The following is a 22,300-nucleotide window of genomic DNA, read 5'->3' on the forward strand; positions in this document are numbered from 1 at the left end:
GCAGATATCTGTCTGCACAGGAAAAGGGGGGATCCAATTATAAATGAATGAATAGAGGTCTGTTCAGTAGACGGCCCAGACATGGAGGAGGGTTCTGGAATGTTTGAGGGGTATCAGCGGGCCGGAGAAGAGTCTGAGAAGCAAGGTCAACTCTAACGTATGAGGCCCAATACAAAGCATCATGGAAAAAGCCAGAAGCTACACCACGTGAGGGGCGTCTCGCAAGGGGCGTCTCAAATGTTGTTGACTGTTTTGTATTAGGGACAGCACCCCTGGGTGGAGTTAGAGCAGATACCTGAGGACCCTTTAGAGAGCGGATGGGTAGGCAGAGAGGGGTCATGACTGGAGAACTATAGGTTTTCACCAAGAGACTTAGAGTGGGTGACTTCCCTTGGGGGTCATTCACTGCTGACACCTTTGTTAGGTTGGGACTTGGTTAAGTAGGGATACCATCTAGAGCAGGGTAGGGACAGCCTAACCTGTGCGTTTTCCTCCAACCTAAATGAAGGAGAGATATGCGTCTATGCTGATAGCTTTATTATTCTTAGAACTTGTGTTAGTGATTTCCGTTGCTCGTTTGAGGGCTTTCCGAGAGCACATGTATGTAATTGGACCTGTGTATCTCGTGAATCTCATTCTGAGATGCCTGTATTTGCAGCTTATCATATCTTTACAATAAACTTTTGAAAGCTAGAAGTTGTTTGTGATCTTTGGGAGCAGAGTCCTTTATTGGGTGAACTAATTTGGAAATAGGTGCACTTTCTTTCCTCACAGACAGGCAACAAAGGTTCAGTCGACCAGAACGAGGTTTGGATCAATAGATATAAGGTATCGATCAAAATCTCGCCCTTTCACGATCTATGAGTGTTAGAAAGGCTGCGAGTTTGAAAGACACGACAGGGAGGGGGCTGTCTGAACACCACCTTTAGCTAACCATTTGCTGACTATTCCGCTGGGGTGATTACCAGAGCAAACTTAGCAGAGCCTTAAGGAGGCATAAACAAAAGCTTGTACTTAATTAATGTGAATCCGGCTAAGTAAGTGGAAGGAAGCAAATACAAAGCCCCAAGCCTAAGTTTCTTACTGCAGTGCTATTGACTTTTTAAAAACCTGGGCAACGCTAGCGCCACCTGGTAGTACAATCAGCCACAGAACAGAAATACATATGTACGCGTGCCACTAGGTAGGATAAGTGAATTTGTAACTCCAAAGCCTGTACCTGCCCATTCTGACCATGTTGATTTTGCCAACCAGTGGAATGTGTGTGCGGATTGAAAAAAACACAAAAAATGGATGACACGTTTGTGAGAGCCATTATGACACAGCAAAGATGAAGTGGCCTGATGTGGAAAGCAGGATACACAAAAAACGATTATATTCTTGCCCGGAATGCCAGACTGTAAGACACAGTCTGCAATGCAGGTTTGAAAATGAATACTGGGTGACTGACGTAACAAATTCAACAATGACTGGCACGGCCCTTGCCCCCACCACAACCTATTCCAAAATGTGTACCTACCTGACCAAGACTAAATGTCTCTGTGTACCACTCCGGAGAGAGACTGCAGGCAAAAGGGGCTCACTGTTTACTCTCTCTCTGCCTTTCTGCCACTGAGTGAGGACTGGAAGGATCACAGCCACCAAGTGCTGCGCTACAACATTGCATCAAGGAGGCCACAAGTCGATGTTAGGATGGCAGGTGTGGTCTGGTAGTTTCATTCTCGCTCCGACCTCTAGGTCACCGCGGCACACTGTGCAATGCCGTGCAGAGAACACAAAGAGGGGAGCGAGAGAGAAGCTGGCTAAACAGGAAGGGCAGAAATAACCAATCACTGCATGTCTTAACAATAAAGCCTCAGTGATTGGCCATGATGCTCCAAGGACAGGACCTCTCACCCAGCGCTGCCTCACGTGTAGACACTGCACCAGAGGCCTAGATGCCGCCTCTCTTAAGCCAATCCATACGCTGTTCCCATGCTGTCATGTAACCAACACAGCATGAGAGCGGTGTTATGATTGACTCGGGCAGGTAGCTTCACTGCTCATTAGGAGACCGGGGGTCTGTGGCTGCGTTTCCCCTGGCTCACTATTTGCTCAGGTGGAGAGGTCTCTACTGCGCATGTTGGGCTGGCCAGAGAAAAGCAGCATTTTCAACCTGACATGCGCACTTTGGGCCAGGTGCTGAGCATGGTGTCAACAGTGTTAATAATAGCGGTCTGTCAAGAATATAGCACGTTACAATGCGTGCTTTTACTACGCGGTATGTAACAACACGGTCGTTACAACGACCGCGTTGTTACAACGTGATGCCATTATTACGCAAGTCATTACATCGACTTGCAGTGGATGGCGCCGTAACATTAGGAATGTATTATTTACTATTCCAATTCCAGCCTACGCAACAGTAGGAAAGGTGTTGAATAGTAAATTATACTATTCCTTATGTTAGAGTGTCATCTACTGCAAGTCGATGTAATGACTTGCCTAGTAATGGCATCGCATTGTAACAATGCGGTCATTGTTACAACTGCGTTGTAAAGGCATCGCGGTCTAATGACCGTGATGTGAAGGTTGTTTCCCGTTTGTCAATAGTATTAAGCCCCAGCCCCCTTCAGGCCTTCATCATCGTGCACTGGCTTCCTGAACTGAGGCAACCCGGCCTGCGGTGAAAGCTGGCTGCCGTGGGTAGATATGAAAATAGAATCCAAATGTTATAACATTTTTATATACTAATTCATGTTTAGTAGCGGGATCAAGGGACCAAAGATGTTAGTAGGGCAACACCGTAACGTCTTAAGGGAGCTTGTCATTGAGGGCTGAAGAGTAGAGGTATTGGGGTTAGTGAGGCACCTTATTAAGTTCAAGGGGACAAGTTGTACAAAAGCACCAAACTGTGTCTGGAATTTTGTTTGGTTGTATGCTAATCGTTTTTGGTAGGAGCCACGCAATCAGTGCTCAAGTGTAATGTAATGTAACTTATAAAGCGCAACCTCCTGCCCCGGGGTGTCTTGGTAGTATCCTGTCACATGCCATGCACATGACATTTTTCTAAAATCGGGCTTCGCACAGGCACCAAGGAACAGAATAAGCATTATTACTTCTGCTTCTGACTTCAGAAAGGGACATGAAGGAAAAGTAAAACAAAACCTCTTATATATAGCACTCATTTTATTGCAGATTTCTGCTGTGTTAAATGAACTTAAACAAAAGTAAAAATATCGATATAAAATCTGCAGATATATTCTTTTCTAAAAAAATCGTTTGTGAGCTCAGTTTCTGATGCAATTGCAGTTACAAAGTTCAGTGTGGGTCCACAGTGCCTTCTTGCAAGCACACTTGCCTGTGCAAGCAGCTGCAGCTTTGCAGCCTGTAGGACTTGGCCCTTTTTAGGTCTCGCCTGAGCTAGCACCTGCGCTGCACTGTGAGACATTTAGTAAGTGGGCTTTTAAAAGTGCTACCACATGCTTTTCCTGTCCTAGCGCTTGCGGTTACACGCGTGTGCAAGGGCGCAGCCACCAGCTTTTAGCGCCCGATCAGGCGCCATCTGGCTTTCCTCTCGCTTGCTCTCTCAACTCCCCTCCCCCGCCGGGTCTCGCGTTAATTGGAAACATATGTGCAAACGCGCTGCTTTCACTTTTGCCGCGGAAGGCGCTTGCACACCACTTTCGGCCCCGGCATTTGTCTTCCACTTGTCTCCTTCCTCTGCGTTTGGTCATCTCGCCAAGTCTCCCCTCTCTTTCATCTCTCCCTCAGACACCTCCTTCATTGCTCTTGGCGTCTCTTTATCTCTGTGCTTCTCCTCTGTCCGTGCTCTCTCTATCTTTGTTTCCATCCTTCGCATCGTCTCTTCTGCCTGTCCTTCCTGCTAGTTCTGTATATTCATCTATCTCTTCTCGTAACAATGTACACCCATCTCTCTCCGTCTTTGTCTATTCCTTCTTTTATTTTGCCTGTTCCGGTGCTTCTCATCCGCGTGTCTTGCATATTTCACCCGCGTTGCTCTCTCTTTCTTCTGCCTTATTCTCTGTCAATGTCTTCCCACTCTCCCCATATCGTGCTCTGACTTGATATCTCCTCGGCTTTGCCCCTCTCTCACCCTGTCCACCGCTCTCCACAGTGTCTTTGCAGTGTCTTCGCAGTGTCTTCTTTGCTCTCTCTTTCTAGACTGTTGTCTCATCTGCTACTTCACTTCTAACGCTCCCTCCCACCACTGTGCTTCAGTCACTCTATTTTTCCCACCCAGGCCACTCTCTCTCTCTCTATCTCTCTCTATCCCTTCTCTAGCCCTTTCTCTTTGGATTCTGCTCTGTCGGTCTCTTCTCCCCATCCCTCCGCATTGCCACCTCTCACTGTCTATTCGACTTGTTACTTCTCCTTCCGCTCTCTCTCCTGCACCCTCTGTTTCGTTTTCTTTGTTTCTCCCACCCTGACCAGGTGCCTCTTGTCTATCTGCTGTCTTCTTTGCATTGGCCCCTCCTCCCCTGTCTCCGTCACTTCTCCCATATCTATCTGACACTCTCTCATCTGGCATCTTTTTCCCTCCATCCTTCCATTGTCTCTGCATTGTCCACACTCTTTGTCTCTTCGGTTCATCTTCTTTCCCTAAAATCTCTTATCTCCCTCTTCTCCCTAACTTCGATGTGCCCCCACAACTCCCTCCCTCAAACCACTTAGCATCACCGGAGAAGAGGGATGTTTCCCATAGCATGCAGTGCTTAACTATTGTAAAATCGGGAGTACCCGAGGTGGGTATTTGTAAAGCGCTCAGTCCTCCATGCTTTGAGGTGCAGAGTGCCCAAGGGCTCCTCCTCTTGATAAAAGCAGGCCGAGGTTAGCTCCCTTGCTAAAAAACACACTCATGTCTGAAACTGGGTGATGCAGGCTTGGCAAAATCAACTAATCGTGACATTTATGGCGCAAATGCGTAAATGTGAAATGCCAATTTTAATTTTCACCTGGAAAAAGACAAGTGGGAAGTCGCCTATGTTTGAGCGGTTTTGTGTCTAAAAGGACGAAATGATAGTTTACTTAAGTAGAGTAAACAGAGGAAATCATTTGGGATAATATGTTCCTGGCTGTTACAGAGAGCTCTGCCAAAAAAATGTTAGGCGGGTAAATTATCTAATAAACTGGGCAAGAATAATATACCTTAAAAGCCAGCACCTGCCGGAGACAGGATGTATTTTGTGTTGTGAGTTTGGCAAGGAACACCCAATTATTGGAAGCCAAAGAGATGTGAGTAAAAAGGTTTGCATTGAAGAACTGCATGAAAAAAAATGCAGATTGGGAGACGAGTTAAAACAGCCTTGAAAACGTCACTTAGCATGAGCTTGTGAAAATGAACGTTTCTTTTGATGGAGTGCTTAAAAGCAAGGTTCTGTATAGCGCTATACTCTCGTTTTGAGAATATGTGCTTCCAACTTTGACATTTGTGGTGCCGGTTCGAGAGAGGACGCAGGGGCAGAAATCCGGTCTCACGGTTCCACAGCTTTCAGTCCAACCATTTAGGGAAGGCCAAATAAATGACCATCATTCTTACTTTGTAGACGCCCAGCCATAGCTGGGAAAGTTTATTTATTTAATGATGCATTCCCTAGCTGGAACAAAACTCGTTGATGCAGATGCCTTACTGGGACATCCAATTTTTTATTGAGACACTTGACAAATATATTACTTATCTTCATGGTACTGAACATATGACGCTCTACCAGATAAAATGCTTAGCTGAGACTCGAAGCAGCGATTTGCTGGTTTATGGAGATGCAGCCCTCCTATTTACATCTTAATTATATTAAACTGATTTTTTTCCGTTCTAGTACTTTTTTACATCTTTAGTTATGCGAACCCATTTCACTAAATACAACATCTGATAAGAAGCTGAGCTCTTTCAAGGCGGTTGGTAGTAATTCCTCATCACAGTCTCCTGCTCAGAAAAATACCAGAACCCCATTAAAGCTCATGTCAGACCCCCATTCTGACCTTTTCCTGACAGCTTTTCGTGCCAAGGAGAACAGCCAGGCAATTCTGGACAGGGAATCACCCCTGGCACCGGATTCTACACTAACCTGCTTTAGGCAAATGTAACTCCTGTGACTGAATGCAGAGGACGACAAGATTTAGCTGCCCCTTATCAGACAGCCATTTAGTTAAAACAGATAATGCCGTGTTTAAAAATATAATTTAACTCCTCTTTGTGCTGCTGCCGTCAATGAAGTCATTTTGTGCTCCTCGGTGGATGAAAACTTTAGTCCTATTTCTATGTTTGTGATAAATCCCTGTTTTTGTATTCAAGCTCTGGTCAGCTAGTCTTGTGTCTCCAGAGAATACACCTTCACATAGAGTGTCATGGAGCTTCACCTGTGGCTGATCTCCTTCGGGTTCATGAGGAACAACCTTTGGTTCAACATCAGCTCAGGGAATAATCTTTTTACGGAGAGTCTGGGCACGTTGCTGTAATAAGAGCTACTTATGTTCAAATAAATCATCCCGAGCTACTAATAATATTAGAGTTATAGTAGTGACGACAATAGGCAGGATTATGTTAGTGCCCCCACTATGCAAGAATACAAGCTGCAGACACCTCAGTGAATCAGGCAGGGTTGCCAGAAGAAATGTAAACAAGCATTGGCATAGCCAATAGGTCTTGCCTTTGGGACCTTATAAGTGTTTAGTTATCCAGCACAATATCCTTGGTGCAACAATATCAAGTGTTGCATGACTAAACACTTATAAGGTCCCAAAAGCGAGACCTTTTGGCTATGCCGATGCTTGTTGTTTAAGCTCCCTAAACTTTTTGCTTTGCCCCTAGGCCTTTTTTTCTGACATGGTGTTGCCAACTGAGATGCTTTGGGTACTTTGCCACTGCTGATCAGTGTCAAAGTTCAAGCGCTCCCTGTATAAAATATAATGGTAATTGGTTGTCCATGATTGGTACGTTTGCCTTACTAGTAAAGTCCCTAGTTAAGTGCACTATGTGTGACAGGGCTGGTAATGCAAATGCTACTAGTGGGCCTGCAGCACTACTTGTGCCACCCACACCAGTAGCCTTAAAGAGGGAAATCAGGCCTGCCATTGCAGTGCCTGCACGCAGTTTGTTAACCCCTTCGCTGCGGGGGTTATTCCCCCGCTGTGCTGGGGGGAGGGGGGCGTGCACGGCGCCCGCATGCTCATGACGAGCTGAGCTCGTCATGAGGCACGGCGCTCCTGTGCTCATGAAGAGCTCAGCTCGTCACAGGTGCATTACCTGCCGTGGAACGCTCAGCACAGCAGGGGAATTATCCCCGCATGCGAGCGTTCCATGGCTCATGACGAGCTGAGCTCATCATGAGCACCGGAGCGCCGTGGCTCACATGGGAGGGTTAAACTGCCGTGTTGTTCTGACAAGTACACCCACTTGCCAGACCTTACCCTTCCCTTTCTATGCACATCAGCTACCCCTATGGCAGGGTGCAGTGCATTTGAAAGGTAGGGCATGTACTAAGGTGTATACCATGTCCTGAGAGTGAAATATTCTTCATTTCGTTTTTCACTATGGAAAGGCCATCTTGTCCATAGGACAGAATGGGGAGGCTGTGTTATATGTTTTCCAGCCTATCTTCCCAAAGGCTTAAGATGGAGAGGTGACATTTAGTATGCCTGAACTCACCATGTAATAACACATCTTTCTATGAAGGTGGTTTTTGTATTGTGTGTTTATAGGCCACTCTTTTAGAAGTGGCTGGGGTTTTAAGCTCTAAAATTTCTGTGTGTCTCTGCCTTGGTTGTGGATTGACTGTCTGGATTTGAAAGTGATAGGATCTGGGGAATGTCTTGACCCAGGGGAGGAGGTGAGACAGCAACAGGTTGACCTGTATCTGGAGTGTAGGGGGAGGAGTAGCCCCTATAGGTGAAGAGCCCTGGGTTGCTGTTGTAAACCAATGGTCCCTTCCCCTGCTGAGTGATTGAGAATCCAGACCCCCACTAATCAAAGGAAGAAGGTGTCACTGGCAGGGAGGCACCCAGAAATGGTTTGAACAGGGTCAGTGCCCCCCTGAACACAAAGACTTCCAAGCCATTGAGGGGTATAACTATGAGAGCTGAAGCCCCTGAACATTGGAGAATGGCTTGATCAAGATTGAACAAGATTGGAGCTACTTCATGGTCAAGAGGAACCTTTGCCAAGGAAGAAACAATTGAAGAGACTGAAGAAAAGGACTGACCCTTGCTGTGTGTTCTGGGGCTGTCCTTCAGTTTGCTGTTTTAGCCAAGGACAGGCTAATGGGACTTTGCTGAGTGCTGTGTCCCCCTGCTTGTAAGGACTTTGCTGTGCTGTGTCCTGAAGTAACTTATCCTCAAGGGCCCGAGGTGAGCTGGCTCCCTGTTGCAGAAACACAGGAACACATAAGTTTCCAGTAGAGTCTCACCGACGCTATGTGCATGTGCTTTTTGCAGCCTGAGAGCCTCTTAAGAAGTGCCCTGAGATCGTGGGCACTTGGAGTCCAAGCGAGGCTCAGCGACGCTGTCTGCATGTGCTTTTTGCAGCCTGAAACCTTCGTGAGGATCGTCCTGTTATCCTGTGTACCAGAATCCAAGAGAGTCCCAGCCACGATATGTGCGTGTGCTTTGTGTAGCCTGAGACCTTTGTGAGGATTGCCTTGTTAATGTCCACACCTGGTATCCAAGTGAGTCTCAGCGACACTGTGTGCGTGTACTTGGTGCAGCCTAAGACCTTCGTGAGGATTGCCTTGTGATCGTGCACCTGGAGTTAAAGTGAGTCTCAGCGATGCTGTGTGCGTGCCTTTCATGCAGCCTGAGACCTTCGTGAGGAGTGCCCGGTGATCGTGCACCCGAAGCTCAAGGGAGTCTCAGCGATGCGGTGTGCGTGTGTCCTGTGGTAGCCTGAGATCTTCGTAGCAGTAGCGGCCAAGACCGGCAGCCCTGGTGGAGCTGACCTGCTGGCCCGAGCACGCTGCTGCCAGTTCAGAAAGATTGCATCGGAGGCCCCAGTCACTGGAAGAGGAGAGGAGAGTGAGGTCGCACCCCCCCAGGTAACGTGTGTCGACGCCTGGGGTGAGGTGCGGCCTCGGAGGGAGACGCTCTTGGCCTCTCTCTCATTACGGCAGCAAGAGCCTCTGCTTCGGCTCGTATCGTGTCCCGCACTTGCCAGGGGAGTGGCAGTACTGGGGCCAGAGTGCGAAGCTGCACTTTTTGTCATACCATACCGGTGTTGGGGGCAACTATTGACAGAGGCTAACTGCGAGTCATCACGAGTGGTGGAGAGACCGCCTATGGCACTGTGATCGGTGCTGGAGTGTATTACACATTACTTCACTTCTGCATAACGGAGTACCTGATTATCATATGACACATTGGATCATTTCTGCATGACGAACTACCTGATTAGTGTATTACGCATTGCATTATTCCTGCCTAATGAACTATCTGATTAGTGTATTACGCATGGCATTATTTCTGCATAACAAACTACCTGATTAGCGTATCACGCATTGCATTATTCCTGCATAACGGACTACCTGATTAGTGTATTATGCATTGCATTATTTATGCATAACGAAGTACCTGGTTGTTGCGTTACGCATTGCATTATTTCTACATTACAAAGTGGCTGATTGTTGCGTTACGCATTGCATTATTTCTCAATTGCAAATTGCCTGATTCTAGCATTACGAACTGCATACCATGGTATTAGGACTACAGTGGAATGTTTAGAAGTGCTCATTAATATCACTAGAACTTACAAGGGCTGGCTGGCCTAACAACCAGCCAGGAGGAATATTACACATACTCATATGTTGGATTTATATTGTGTTGTCCTATCGTATATTTTTTATGTAAAATTTGTACTCTTTTTTTATAAAACTCGTGTGGAGTCTATTTGTGGTGTCATCATTTGGTTGCTGTGAGCGTGGTTGCAAATACTTGACACATTTGCCTTGAAGATAAGCCTGGCTGCTCGTGCCAAGCTACCAAAGGGGTGAGCGGGGGCTCAGAAGGTTTACTTCCTTTCCCTGACATGGAAACGAGGGTCCCTATTTGGCCTAAGGTACCTACCTAAGCCAACCAGGGATCCCGGGTCTAACGCAGCCACACTTGACAAGTAAACCACATGCCTTAGATGCCACTGTTAATGCTGTCCACAGTGGGGTCCAGGACTGTCTCTGTCTATTTTCCACTGATAGCATGGAAAGAGTCCAAATGTACTCTCTGTTACAAGTTCAATCTTTTGTTTATAAGAATGGACTCCATCTTCACGTTATATATTTTTCTTCAAGATGACAGATCTTTGCCACCATATATGAATGGAAGCTAAATCAAATAAAATCAATCATCAAAATAATTTACAGTTTAAGCTCAGTCAATGATGAGAGTTTTAAGTATATTTCAAATCTTTTATACTCTTTACGAGATTTGTAAGTTCTTTTTATTTAATTATCAAATCAGATATTCCATTTACAGAAATCATCAAGTAAAAATGATGGTTAGAGTCATGAATAAGGCAGAATAACAGTGTGTTCCATAAATAAATTAGTCCCTATTATATCTAAAAAGGAACCTAGCCTAATAGAACCCTAAAAAGGGTTCCTGGCAAACAGCAAGATCAAAGGAGCATCAACATCGATTTCAAAATATAGTAGTCAAACTCCCCATAAAGAGTAGTTCTTGAAATTCAGCCAAGTCTCATCTCCCCAAAAGTAATAGCATACAGTGGCAGCTGTAAATTGTACAGAAATAAATCTCAATCTGCAGGAAAATAGGGAAAGAGATACAGCAGAAGCTGCATTTGTAAGGTAAAAAAAAAAAAAGAAAGTCACCTACAAAGCGTCAGTCAACAGCAATCACCATCAGCAGTAGCTCACAGCAAATAGCTCTGGGTGCAAGGGAGTGGCAAGGGAAAAAGTGTTAGAATGGCGCTAACTAACTAGAAACATGCATTAATATAAAAGACATGAGAACATGGTAACAACAAAGTTGTGGATCAGGTGACTCCCATCCAATGAAAAGACATCTTCCGACAATAAGCAGCTTTGTTCTTCCTTTCCCATGACAAACACATGGAGTTTACGATCCACTATCAATTTGTATCTGACTGTACTAAACATTTGTATACCTGGGAACGTCTAACCTTGATTCCCAGGGAAGACTACTGCAGTGTCTATTTTATCATTTATTCAGTGTTTCACTGAGGAACAATGAACTACACTAAAGACTGAAACATTTGCTTACAGATCTCCAGTTAGGTATTGGTATTCACATTTCCTGTAAGCATACGTTTATTGTTAAATATGCATATCTCTATTCCGTATTATATGTACATGTGATAAAGTAGGAAGTTTAGCTTAGTTCATCATGAATATGTAACTTAAGATAAGAATACATTTTATAAACTCTGCACATTCTGCAGTTATGACAAAATCTAAGCAAGTCACATTAAGGTCAAGTTATGGAATGCATTTGTGCATGGTTTAACATTTTCTAAAGAATATCTCTTTGTTAAAAGAAAAATCATATTGAGGCCCACCAGTAAAAATGAATGCCTGGTTCATTTTGCACAGTTTGCCTACGTGTCATTTAAAATGTGTTTTTCTTGTTGATAGCTAAGACAAGTTAGCATTATTGTTAATTAATTCTATATGCAAATTTTCTACTCACTCCAGTTGGCTTGTTCTCTGGTACAAGATTACGGTGAAGCGTTCTAGAATTCGGAAGCTATCACTCTGAATGTTCACTGCTATGAATGGATTCCTGGCAATGTTGGTGAAGGCTGCTGTAACTTCTGGATAGGATTTAAATCAATCCATCGTGATTTCCTTCCTTTTGTAAGGAACGCCGAAACAGGGCCACAACCAGTGAAGCTGTGAAACACCGGCAAGGCTGTGGAATTCTCCTTTCCCAAGGTCTGAGCAATGACATTAATGTGAATGTAGGAAAAGTACCTCCTTGACTGAATGCTACCCAGATATTGGGCTTGGGACACAAGTATGGTAACTGATGAAAATTTCCTATCAGAATCACTGCTTCATTGGTGTCCACAGTGCGGACCAAACTAGACACATATTGACATGTTACAGGGCATGTTGTACATGTAAGACCAGTTTTGTATCTGCCTATTCGTGGTTACAGGCTGGCATGTATAGGTTACTGCCTCTGACCAAAATGCCGTCTCCATATGTTGTCACTGTTTCCTTGCCTGGGGGGATTCTCTGCTCTAGATCTTCTTGTCCAGGAACACGAATAACTCCTGTTTGTTGTCTGCATCACACAAGAAGTTTTGCCACTGTCCTGGAACCTTATTTTGACATGAAACCTTTCTTCACTTTCCTTTTCCACTTTTCTCTCTGACAGAGTATTTGACGCTGCCTTTGACATACTTGTCTCAGACAATATCAACCCTTCTTGAGCTATCAAGCTGCTGCACTATGTAAGGTAGAAAAACAAAACATCAATGGCATAGTCTTTAAATGTGCTGACATCTGCAGTTGGTGAGAGGAGGTGTACCACAGCAGTACCATCGAAGACCTTCACATCAAAGGAATTGGCACATCTATCTCAGCTTTTTCTTACAAACCCACTAGCTCTGGAACAAGATAACACATGTTCACCTATTGTGATGGCTCTTCTTCATCCAGTTCTTCCAAGTTGGCTAAGAAAGAAATTGCATCATCAATGTCATAAAATTTAAGTAGGTTTGGCGCTTCTTTCTCAGGTGTCTTCTTTACCAAACATGTCATTAGGTCAGACTTATTCCCAAAACAAAGCTTTCCTTTATCAGACAGGGACTGTAGAGATGGGTGGTTTTCATGGCTGAAGAAAGTATTTGTTAGAACTGGGGGTCTCTAGTATACACCTTTGACCAAATAGGGACCCTTGCTTCTAAGTCAGGGGAAAGGGGATTACACTACTGGATAACCCCTGCTCACACCCTTGGTAGCTTGGCACGAGCAGACAGGCTTATCTCAGAAGCAGTGTGTTAAGCATTTGTGAACACATACAGTAATACAGTGAAAGCACTACAGATGGACAGAACACAGGTTTTATAAAAAATAAGTATTCTTTATACACAAGACCACAAACGACAAAAATCCACAATACTGTAATCAATACTAATTCTTCAAGATGGTAAATATAGTTCAAAAGTAGGTTATTCACTTAAAAGCAATCTTTAGCAAAAGATAACCCCAACTGGTGCTATCACGACATCAAAGTAATCCCAAAGTACGGTGCAGACCGCGAGGTGCGCGACATCGGGCACGGAGTCAAAACAGACCCACAGAGAACAGTAACTGGGAAACGTGAAAACCAAGAACGCTCACGGCGTCGGGGAGGTGTGGCGTCGTTGGTTCCTTACTTCGGGGGAGATGATGCGTTGGTGTCCTGGATGCTAGCGCAGGCAGGGGAGGCGTCGGTTTTCGGACCGGTGAGGAGGTGACATCACGATGGCGCCGAAACCACGGTTCCGTATGATGTCACTATGTCGATGAATTCTTGACCACCCACGTCGACGATCGGCTCCGTGATGATGTCGGCTTCGGAGTCGATGCGGCACAGCAGCGGGCGTCGGGCTGGCGTCGCAAGTCAGAGCAGCGCTCACGGCTATTGCAGGCTTACGATGTCGTTTGCTGGTGTCGATGTGGCACGGCGGCTGGCGGCGGGTCTACGTTGCAAGTCGGAGCAGTGCTCACGCCTTCGATGCAGATGATGGCGTCGCTCGCTGGCGTCGCTCGCTAGCGTCGGTGTTGCAGAATTTCTTCTGTAGCAGCTAGAACAGCAAGTTCCAGATGCAGGCAAACAGAAGGGGTGAAGTCTGGTATCCCTGATACTTCAGTCAAGAGTCAAGCTCAAATCAAGCCCTTGGAGTAATATTCTGCAAGATGATGAAAGTTCTTAAAAAGTTCCTTCTCCTCTCCTTGGCACTGAAGACACCACTGTAGGCCAACCCAACAACACAGCACACTCGCAGGGGGCAGTCCAACTCCTACAGCTTCCTTGGTTCTTCTCCTTGGCAGAGGTTTGTCTTGTTGTTCCAGAAGTGATCTAAAGTCTTGGGGTCAGGGTCCCCATATTTGTACTGCAAAATCCTTTGTCCTCTGAAGGCAGAGGGGCCAGTGCCTAGTCCAAGTCAGTTCTGTGCAGTCCTGGTGCACTTTATTTTACAGGACTCCTTCTTTACTTTGACAGTGTGGGCCAGGGACATCAGATGCACCACAGGAGGTGGAGCCAGCATTGTGGAAGGCAGGCGCAGCCCAATTCAGACCCAGGTGCTACTCCTTTCACCCAGCTGCATGCACATAGGTCTATTCCGCCTTGTGCTGACTCACCCTGTCTCCTGAAATCCCCCAGCCCCTGTCAATCACAAAACCAGACACACAATACACAAGCTAGCAGAGGCAGCGTGGATGGTTAGGCATGAAAATACCTATTTTCTGAAAGTGGTATTTTCAAACACAAAAATGTTAAAACCAACTTTACTGAAATAGGTATTTTATCATTCTTAGTTTCGGCATACTAAACTGGAATTTCTACCATGCTCCCTGAGTCAGTTAGGATTATAAGATGTTATAATCAAACTGCCCAGTCTGGCCTATGTGGACTGGTGGCCTTGCAATAGGGAAAAACGAAAAGGGCTGTAATTCACTACTAGGACATGTCGCACACACCAGGGAATGCCCTACCTTATACTTACAATGCACCCTGCCCTTGGGCCTGCCTTAGGGGTGTCTGATAGGAAGAAAAGGGAAGGTTTAGGGACTGGCAAGTGGGTGCAATTACCAAGTCAACATGGCAGTACTAGACTGCACACAAGCCTCTGCAATAGAAGGCCTGAGACACACTTTACAAGCTGCTTCTGTGGGTGGCACAACCAGTGCTGCAAGCCCACCAGTAGCATTTGATTTACAAGCCTTGGGCACACATGGTGCACTGTACTTGTGTCTGACAAGTAAATCAAATAACCCAATCATGGAGTCACCAATCAATACACTTATTTACAATAGAGAGCATATGCACTTTAGCACTGATCAGCAGTGGTAAAGTGCCCAGAGTCATAAAACAGCCAACAACAGGTCAGCAAAAATAAAGGAGGAAGGCAAAAAGTTTTAGGGATGACCCTGCAAAAAGGGTCAAATCCAACAGTATTCCTATCACCCTCCCGGTGTTGTGCAACGATGTACAGTCTCGAGAAAAGTTTGGCACCTGTCTTCAGACTTGCAGTCTTGTATGCTTGTTTGCCACTGATTTTCGAAGCAGGAGACTTGAACAGTCAGAGGGAGTTCTTCTTAATTGGGTCATAAATAGACCTTTCACAGTCAATGACGACTGACTTGCAGTAGTCCTTGCACTGTTGTTCACCAACCTCTTCGATCATACGCACTGTATTCACCACACACTGGTTGAAGACATCATGAGAATCCAAAGTCAGAAGTTCTTCAATTACATTTAGAAAGTGATTGCCCATTTCCCTCATAGTCTCTGTAAGGCTCAGTACCTGCTGCTTGAAACTCTCCTGTGTTGCAAGGCCTTCTTCCTGGTGACAATGCTTTGCATTTTCCAGGCTGCAACAGTTTTCAGCTGAGAACTTGTTTGTTGCCTATGAACAACCCATTGGCCATGTTTCACAAATTCTTCCAAGATGGATGGTGGCAGGTTCTCCATGTTGTGTATATGGATAGGGATCCAACAGGCATAGTTCTGATGGTCCAAGGCAACGAACCATGGGACCAGGGCTTTCAGTGACTCTACATACAAAATAAAGCTTCTCGATGAGTTATGACAAGGAGGAGACCAAAAAGTTCAAGCCTGAAGATGGTATCCCTGTACTGGAATGTTGGGCTCTTTCTTACCATTTCCTGTCTTAATGCTTCTTCTGATTCCTCAGTGACTGGGGAATGTGATATAAAAGATGCATGTCTCTGAAGTTTCTTCAGAACAACAGCACATACCTAGTGTGCATGTCTCATCCTGTTGATATGTGAGCAACTGAGAGAAGAATCAGCGGTTCCTGACAAGGCAAGTCCTGACGAGGCAAGCCCTGCTTATGTTAGAGCATTTGTCCATCCAGTACATTCCAGGTAGTCTCCAATGGCTTTCCATACAGCTAGCTCTATGTGGAGACCACTGAACATCACCACAAACTTGTCTTCTCCCTGTGTCTTGGGCCATTAACCACTGTATGTACTTTGCAACTCAAACTGAGGAGCATCCATTGCATCTACTGGGATCTGCATCACATTGAGGAACTCTGTTGACTGATGAGCAACATCCATGCCATGCTTGATCATGGCCACTGAAGCTGCCTTCTCATAGAAAAGAGTCAGAAAAGAGTCAGAAGCTGTGAAAGAGCAGGCTTGGCAGTGGTGCTTGAAGGGTTGTGATCAAGATTGTCTATTGAACCAACTGTGAAAATCCCAGTTCCAAGCTTAGATGGGCAATGCACTCCTTCTCTCTGTGCTTTCTAGGAAACAGTAGCTGCCAGCTGATTCTGCAGGGTGGAAGGCAGATGAGAAGATTGCCCATTGAGTTAGAATGGAGGAGTGTTGAGGGGCTGTAAGATGCTGCTGTGATGTGGAAGGCTGTGTTAAAGAGACTGGAACATTCCTCTTGAAGAAGGTAGTGACATGCATTGTGGCTTAATAGGAAGGGTTAGTCGTAAAATAGGAACAATTACAATTCACAGCAGCGGAATATGCCCAGGGGTGCACTGCACGGTGCAGGATTGTGGAGGGTGCACTGTATGACATGGCATCTAAGTGTAGCAATGTTGTTATACTATGTGTATTTGTAAAGCACACTGACACTGGCTAAGGTATTTTGGGTGAGGACTGCATATAATGACCATACCACATTAAAGAGCAAAGGGCCGCTTTATTAGGAGAGGTGAACAGTCAAAACTTAAATACATAACACAAAAGTCAACATCCCTGCCTCGCTAATACCAAGTTCAACTATCTCCGGCCCCCACACCCTTAAGCAGCCCTCCAACATGAACCAATCCTTAGCAAATCATCTAAATCTTTCTCACCATTCCCCTATCATTTCATTCAGGGTGCACCTAAACCTGCCCAAAACATCTCTCCCCTGTGCTCCCTCTGCCAAGATCTGCCCTGCCCCACCTTTTCTGGCCCATGTAAGAAGAAAGAACAAAATTAAAGCGGGCTTATGTTTTGTTCAAGAGACTCAATTTAAGGCCATGCCACTTTTGGAGGAAACAGGGCTCAAAAAGCAATTAAAAGTGGCGCATACTGTCAATGTATACTACTCAAACTTGGAGTTCTTTTCCAGACATAAAATTCAACTTACACAAATTCGAAGATGACTCTGTCTGATGGGAACCATGGTAGGCTGAACATGCCAGACTGTCTCCCTTGTCTAGCTTTCTTCGCAATCAGTTAGAGAGATGATTCAATCCACAGTTTATCATGCTTCATTACTTCCACCATATCTCCCACAACTACCTTTGTCACGTTGATTTTTGGCACTTCAACTGTATATTCTATCAGAGCTGCTGCTGGTATAGTGGTGAAACTGTCAGGCAAAGTTAAATTCTTTCTCCAAGTCTCTGCAGGAAGAGTAACAGCTTCTCTGGTCTGTCCTAGGCTTGAGAAATATTTCATTGTGTACTGCTGACTCCCTCAAGTCACAAATAAATTACATTATTTAACTGAGGAAGTCTCCGTTGGTAGTACCAGAGGATTCTCCCTCTGCCTTCTACGCTGAGCGATCCTTTTTCGAGACACCTTCTGTCCAGCTATCACATCTATGTCCATAATTCTAACACAAAGAATGTCCAAGATCCTTAATTGTTGGTTTATGAGGTGTATCCTTAGTGATTTGCCCCATCCACCTTTCATGCTTTTGGGGTCTTACTTATGTAAGTTAATGTCAGACAGCGACTCGTGCATCACGTTACTTGTTTAAATGTTTCGTTTTTTTAAGCATTTAGCCATTCTTTGCTGGACCTACACCCTGCACGGTATTGCCCACAGTGTTTATTTATAAGCACAGCATGCTTCATACAGCAGAAAACACCCCCTTACACAAGTCTTAAAATAAAATACATGCTTCAGTTATTCTATGCTTTCAGTTAGGTTCCAAAACTTATTTAGAATATCAGGCTTACGTCCGACCATTAAAAACTGTCCCTAGAATGGTATATAGATTAGTATTTAATGTGTGTGTGTCGATAGGGAAATGACTGCAATCCTGCCCATTGTCTTTATCAGACTGTGCTGAGTCAGCCCTGCGAAGTACCAGGCATCAGGCATTAGACTAACGCATTTAATGTGGTGGTCCGCATCGGCAGATTAAAATCTATTATCACACATTTTTTGCGCCTTGACCAGCTACTGGTGCTGAGCCTGGGTAAATTAAAGCAGGTAGTTACCACAGCGCCGCGGTTCCATTGCAGCAGCATGGGGTCTGACACTCACTGTTATAGTCAATATTGATTATGGTTGGTGGCACCTAGTATAGATGCCAACTCTCAGCGCACAACCTTGATAGAAACCGATGAGTTTCTTAAATGAATAATTCCATGTTGTAGTCAAGATTAAATCAAATTCATCATTGATCATCCATGTTTAATTTCACATGTATAATTTGTTTCAAATCAATGAGATAAACATTCCATACATGTATCCGATATCACAGAGTATGAATGCACGTTGTTTCCCAATGCATTTCGGATACTGGATCCTTCATCAGGGGAATCCTAAAAGCAAAATAAATGAACTCAGTAGGTTGTGCGCTGAGAGTTGGCATCTATACTAGGTGCCACCAACCATAATCATTTTTCCACACCTTCTTGTCGGGGGGTGATATCTCCGCAGCACACCACAGTATATCAAATCTGATACATCGAGGAGTGCGTGACCCACACCTTTCTCTTCTCATAGTCAATATTGAGGCAGGCAGGGCTGGGGCAGAGCCGAGGCGGTGCTGCACAGGCACCCAGCTCCCAGTCTTGCACGGGTGTGCGCTGCTGACAGGGTGACTCGGACAAGGCCTAGGAGCATTCCATGAGAGTGTGTCAGCACACTGCAATGACTTGAGCAGAACCCTAGGAGTCAGCCTTCTGGAACCGCGGCCTTTACATTTATTGCTGCTCTAGTCTCTCACCAGCAGTCCGGCCATGATCATCTCGCTGCACAGGAGGGTGCTTAAAGCCTTAGTAGTTCCCCCTGCGCTGCCTCTCCCTCTACCCACCCGACCCCGCCTAAATGACTGTACTGCCACCCCAAGTGTGCACAGTACTATCACAGACACTGTCACTGTGCTGCTTAGCTGTGCTCAGCACTGTGGACCTGCTATTGTGTGTTGAGGCCATCCGTTATAAAGTTAATTAATTTGAGCTGTTACTGCAGTGTAGTGCAACCTGACTCGTTGCTTATGGTCGGCAAACATTTGTAAATATATTGTACATTGATTTTTTAAGCACTTTAGTGAACCAGAGTCACCCTGTCTGGCTCAGAGTGAGCGAATCACATGCCTTCTTTGTTTCTCTCAGTAAAGCGCTTGATAAATATAAATATTTATATGGACCCACAGCACCGGCAGAGACAGTGCCTTCATGTAGATGCCTATGGCGGCACCTTGCTGTTGTTATTTTCCAACAAAATGCTTGCCCCACTGTGTCCTGCAGGATCTCATTGCCCATCAGAGCAGGCCCTGAGGTGCCCATCCATTTCTGGTGCTTTATAGCAGTTTTAAGATCTTCTTAGAGTTTCTTATTGCTCAAATTGGTGTAATTTCTGATATTTATATGTGCCCCTCGTCTTCCTTGCTTGATTTGGCTCGCGAGAAAGTGTCACTCATAGCCGTTGAATGTCACTCATAATTACACTGAAATTATGAAAATGTCACACATAAGCAATCTGAAACCTTGGCAGTTATGGCTTTCCTGCCACCTGTCTTAAGTGACAACTAAGCTTCTACTACCCACCATGGATAACTCAATAAAACAAGCTGTATAATCTATGTTTCACAAAGATCAGTTTCTCAGACGCCCACTGTTAGAAGCGGCTGTCTCTAGTTGGCAGAGGTATACACTTCTGACAAATAGGGACACACCTTTTCTAGTCAGGGCAAGGAGATCACACACTTAGATAACCCCTGCTCACCCCCTTGGTAGCTTGGCAAAGCAGACAGGCTTATCTCAGAGGCAGTGCGTTAAGCATTTATGACCACATACAGTAATAAAGTGAATACACTACAAATGGACACGACACAGTAGTATTATAAAAATAAGTATTTTTATATAAGGCTTAGCACAAGACCAAATAACGACAAAAATATACCACAATCTTAATAAATACTGTTGGAAGGAAAAATAATAGTTCAAGCACGGTTTCTTCTTAGCACAAAAGTCTTTAGTATCAAAAGCAACTCTTCTTCTCTAAATCAAAGTTCTTGGCAACAATGTAACCCACACGGGAGTCACACGACGTCGAGGCAAAGTTAATCCAAAGGTTCGGCGTCGACCGCGAGGAGCGCTACGTCGAGCCCGGAGTCGCACAGACCCCAACAACACAGTACCTTGGAAAAGTGAAGCACTCGATGATCAGCGGCGTCGAGATGTCCGGCGTCGCGTCTTCGGCGTCGATCGAGCCTCGGGGTCGGGGCGATCTGCAGCGGCGTCGACCGAAGTCAGGCGGGAGCAGCGCTCACGGGATGAAGCAGGATACGGCGTCGTCGATGTCGATGTTGCAAGAGTGAGCAGCGCTCACGGCGTCGAGAGGGCTCGAAGTCGATGCGATCAGCAGCGGTGCAGACACGGGGTCACTTGGAGCTGGAGCCGAACTCACTACTCACTGGCGTTGCTGCTGGCGTCGATCGGGCCCGGCGGCCGGCGTCGAGGAAGCGGGACACTGGAGCCGTTACTCACGATGTCGAGCTGGATTCGGCGGCGTCCGTCGGCGTCGAGATTGCTGGATTCTTTCAGAGGTGCTGGATTCACAAACTCCAGCAAATAGCACTTTAAGCAGATGAAGTCCTTTAGCCCTGTGACTTCAACAGGAGACTGGCACTCTTCCAGCCCTTGGAGATTTTCTCAGCAAAGAGTGAGAGTACACACAAAGTTCCTCTCTCCTGGTTCCTTGGCAAAAATAAAGAAGCAATGCAGGATTCCCCCAACAAACAGCACTCTGGCAGAAGGGGTAGGCAGTCCTTAGATCAGCAGGCTTCTTGTCCTTGGTTCAGGTTTCCTTGTCAGAAGTGATCTGATTTCTTGGTTCAGGGGTCCTTCTCTTATACCCCTTTTTGGCTTTGATCCCTTTGTCCATGCAGGGGAATTTCCCCCCATCCTGGGTTTGTTGTGGGTGTTGCCAGGCCAGAGCACCTGGCCTATTCACTGGGCAGGGCAGAGTCCTCAGCCGCTCAGCAGGAGCGGAGCCAGCATTGTTACTGGCAGGGGCAGGGCCATCAGCTGCCCGGCAGGAGGCGGGCCAGGAAAGTCCCAGGCAAGCACAGAGTCATCAGTCGCCTGGCAGGGGGGCGGAGCCAACATTGTATCAGGCAGGGCAGGCTATCAAGAGCTACTCTTCCCCTACTCTCAATGCAAATGCCCCACTCATCCCACACTGACTCATTCAGACTCTCTGGAGCCACCCAGCTCCTGTCACACGCACACCAGAACCAGCAGAGACCGGTAGACAGTTAGACAAGAAAATAGCTACTTTCTAAAAGTGCTATTTTCAAACACAGAGTCCAAAAACCATCCACCCAAACGGATGCGTTATTAAACCCTGAGTTCAGGGATACCAAACTCGACATTGCACCATGCTCCCCGAGCCCGCTAGGATTATCGCATTAATAATCCTGGCAGCCCATTCTAACTGATGGAGAGCAGGCTACCTCACAATAGTGAAAAACGACTATGGATGTAATTCACTATTAGGACATGCCAACCTTGTCAGGCTTGTCCTACCTTATGCTTACAATGCACCCTGCCCGTGGGCCTACCATAGGGGTGACTAACATGAAGTTAAGGGAAGGTTTAGGGACTGGCAAGTAGGTGTACTTGCGCAGTCCTCGTGACAGTCAGACTGCACGTGGTCTGGCAATGGCAGACCTTCAGACATACTTTTACTAGGCCGCTCTTGTGGGTGGCACAACATGTGCTGCAGGCCCACTAGCAGCATTTGTATTTACAAGCCCTGGCACTCCTGGTGCACTCTACTAGGGACTGATAGTAAACCAAATAAGCCAAACATGGAAGTCAATCAATACAGCAATTTCACATAGGGAGCACTTGCACTGTGACACTGATCAGCAGTGGCACAGTGCCCAAAGCATATACCAGCAAAAAACA

At 45.8% G+C, this 22,300-nt stretch overlaps 1 protein-coding gene across 1 annotated transcript in view; it reads left to right on the forward strand.

The window, feature by feature from the left end:
• The window catches only part of LOC144761759 (sodium-dependent glucose transporter 1-like), a 602,058-nt gene that overhangs the window by 15,513 nt on the left and 564,245 nt on the right, over positions 1-22,300 (forward strand). The gene's annotated exons all lie outside the window — the stretch shown is intronic.

The sequence above is a fragment of the Lissotriton helveticus genome, chromosome 6 (assembly GCF_964261635.1).
Source record: "Lissotriton helveticus chromosome 6, aLisHel1.1, whole genome shotgun sequence".
In the NCBI taxonomy this organism is placed as follows: Eukaryota; Metazoa; Chordata; class Amphibia; order Caudata; family Salamandridae; genus Lissotriton; species Lissotriton helveticus.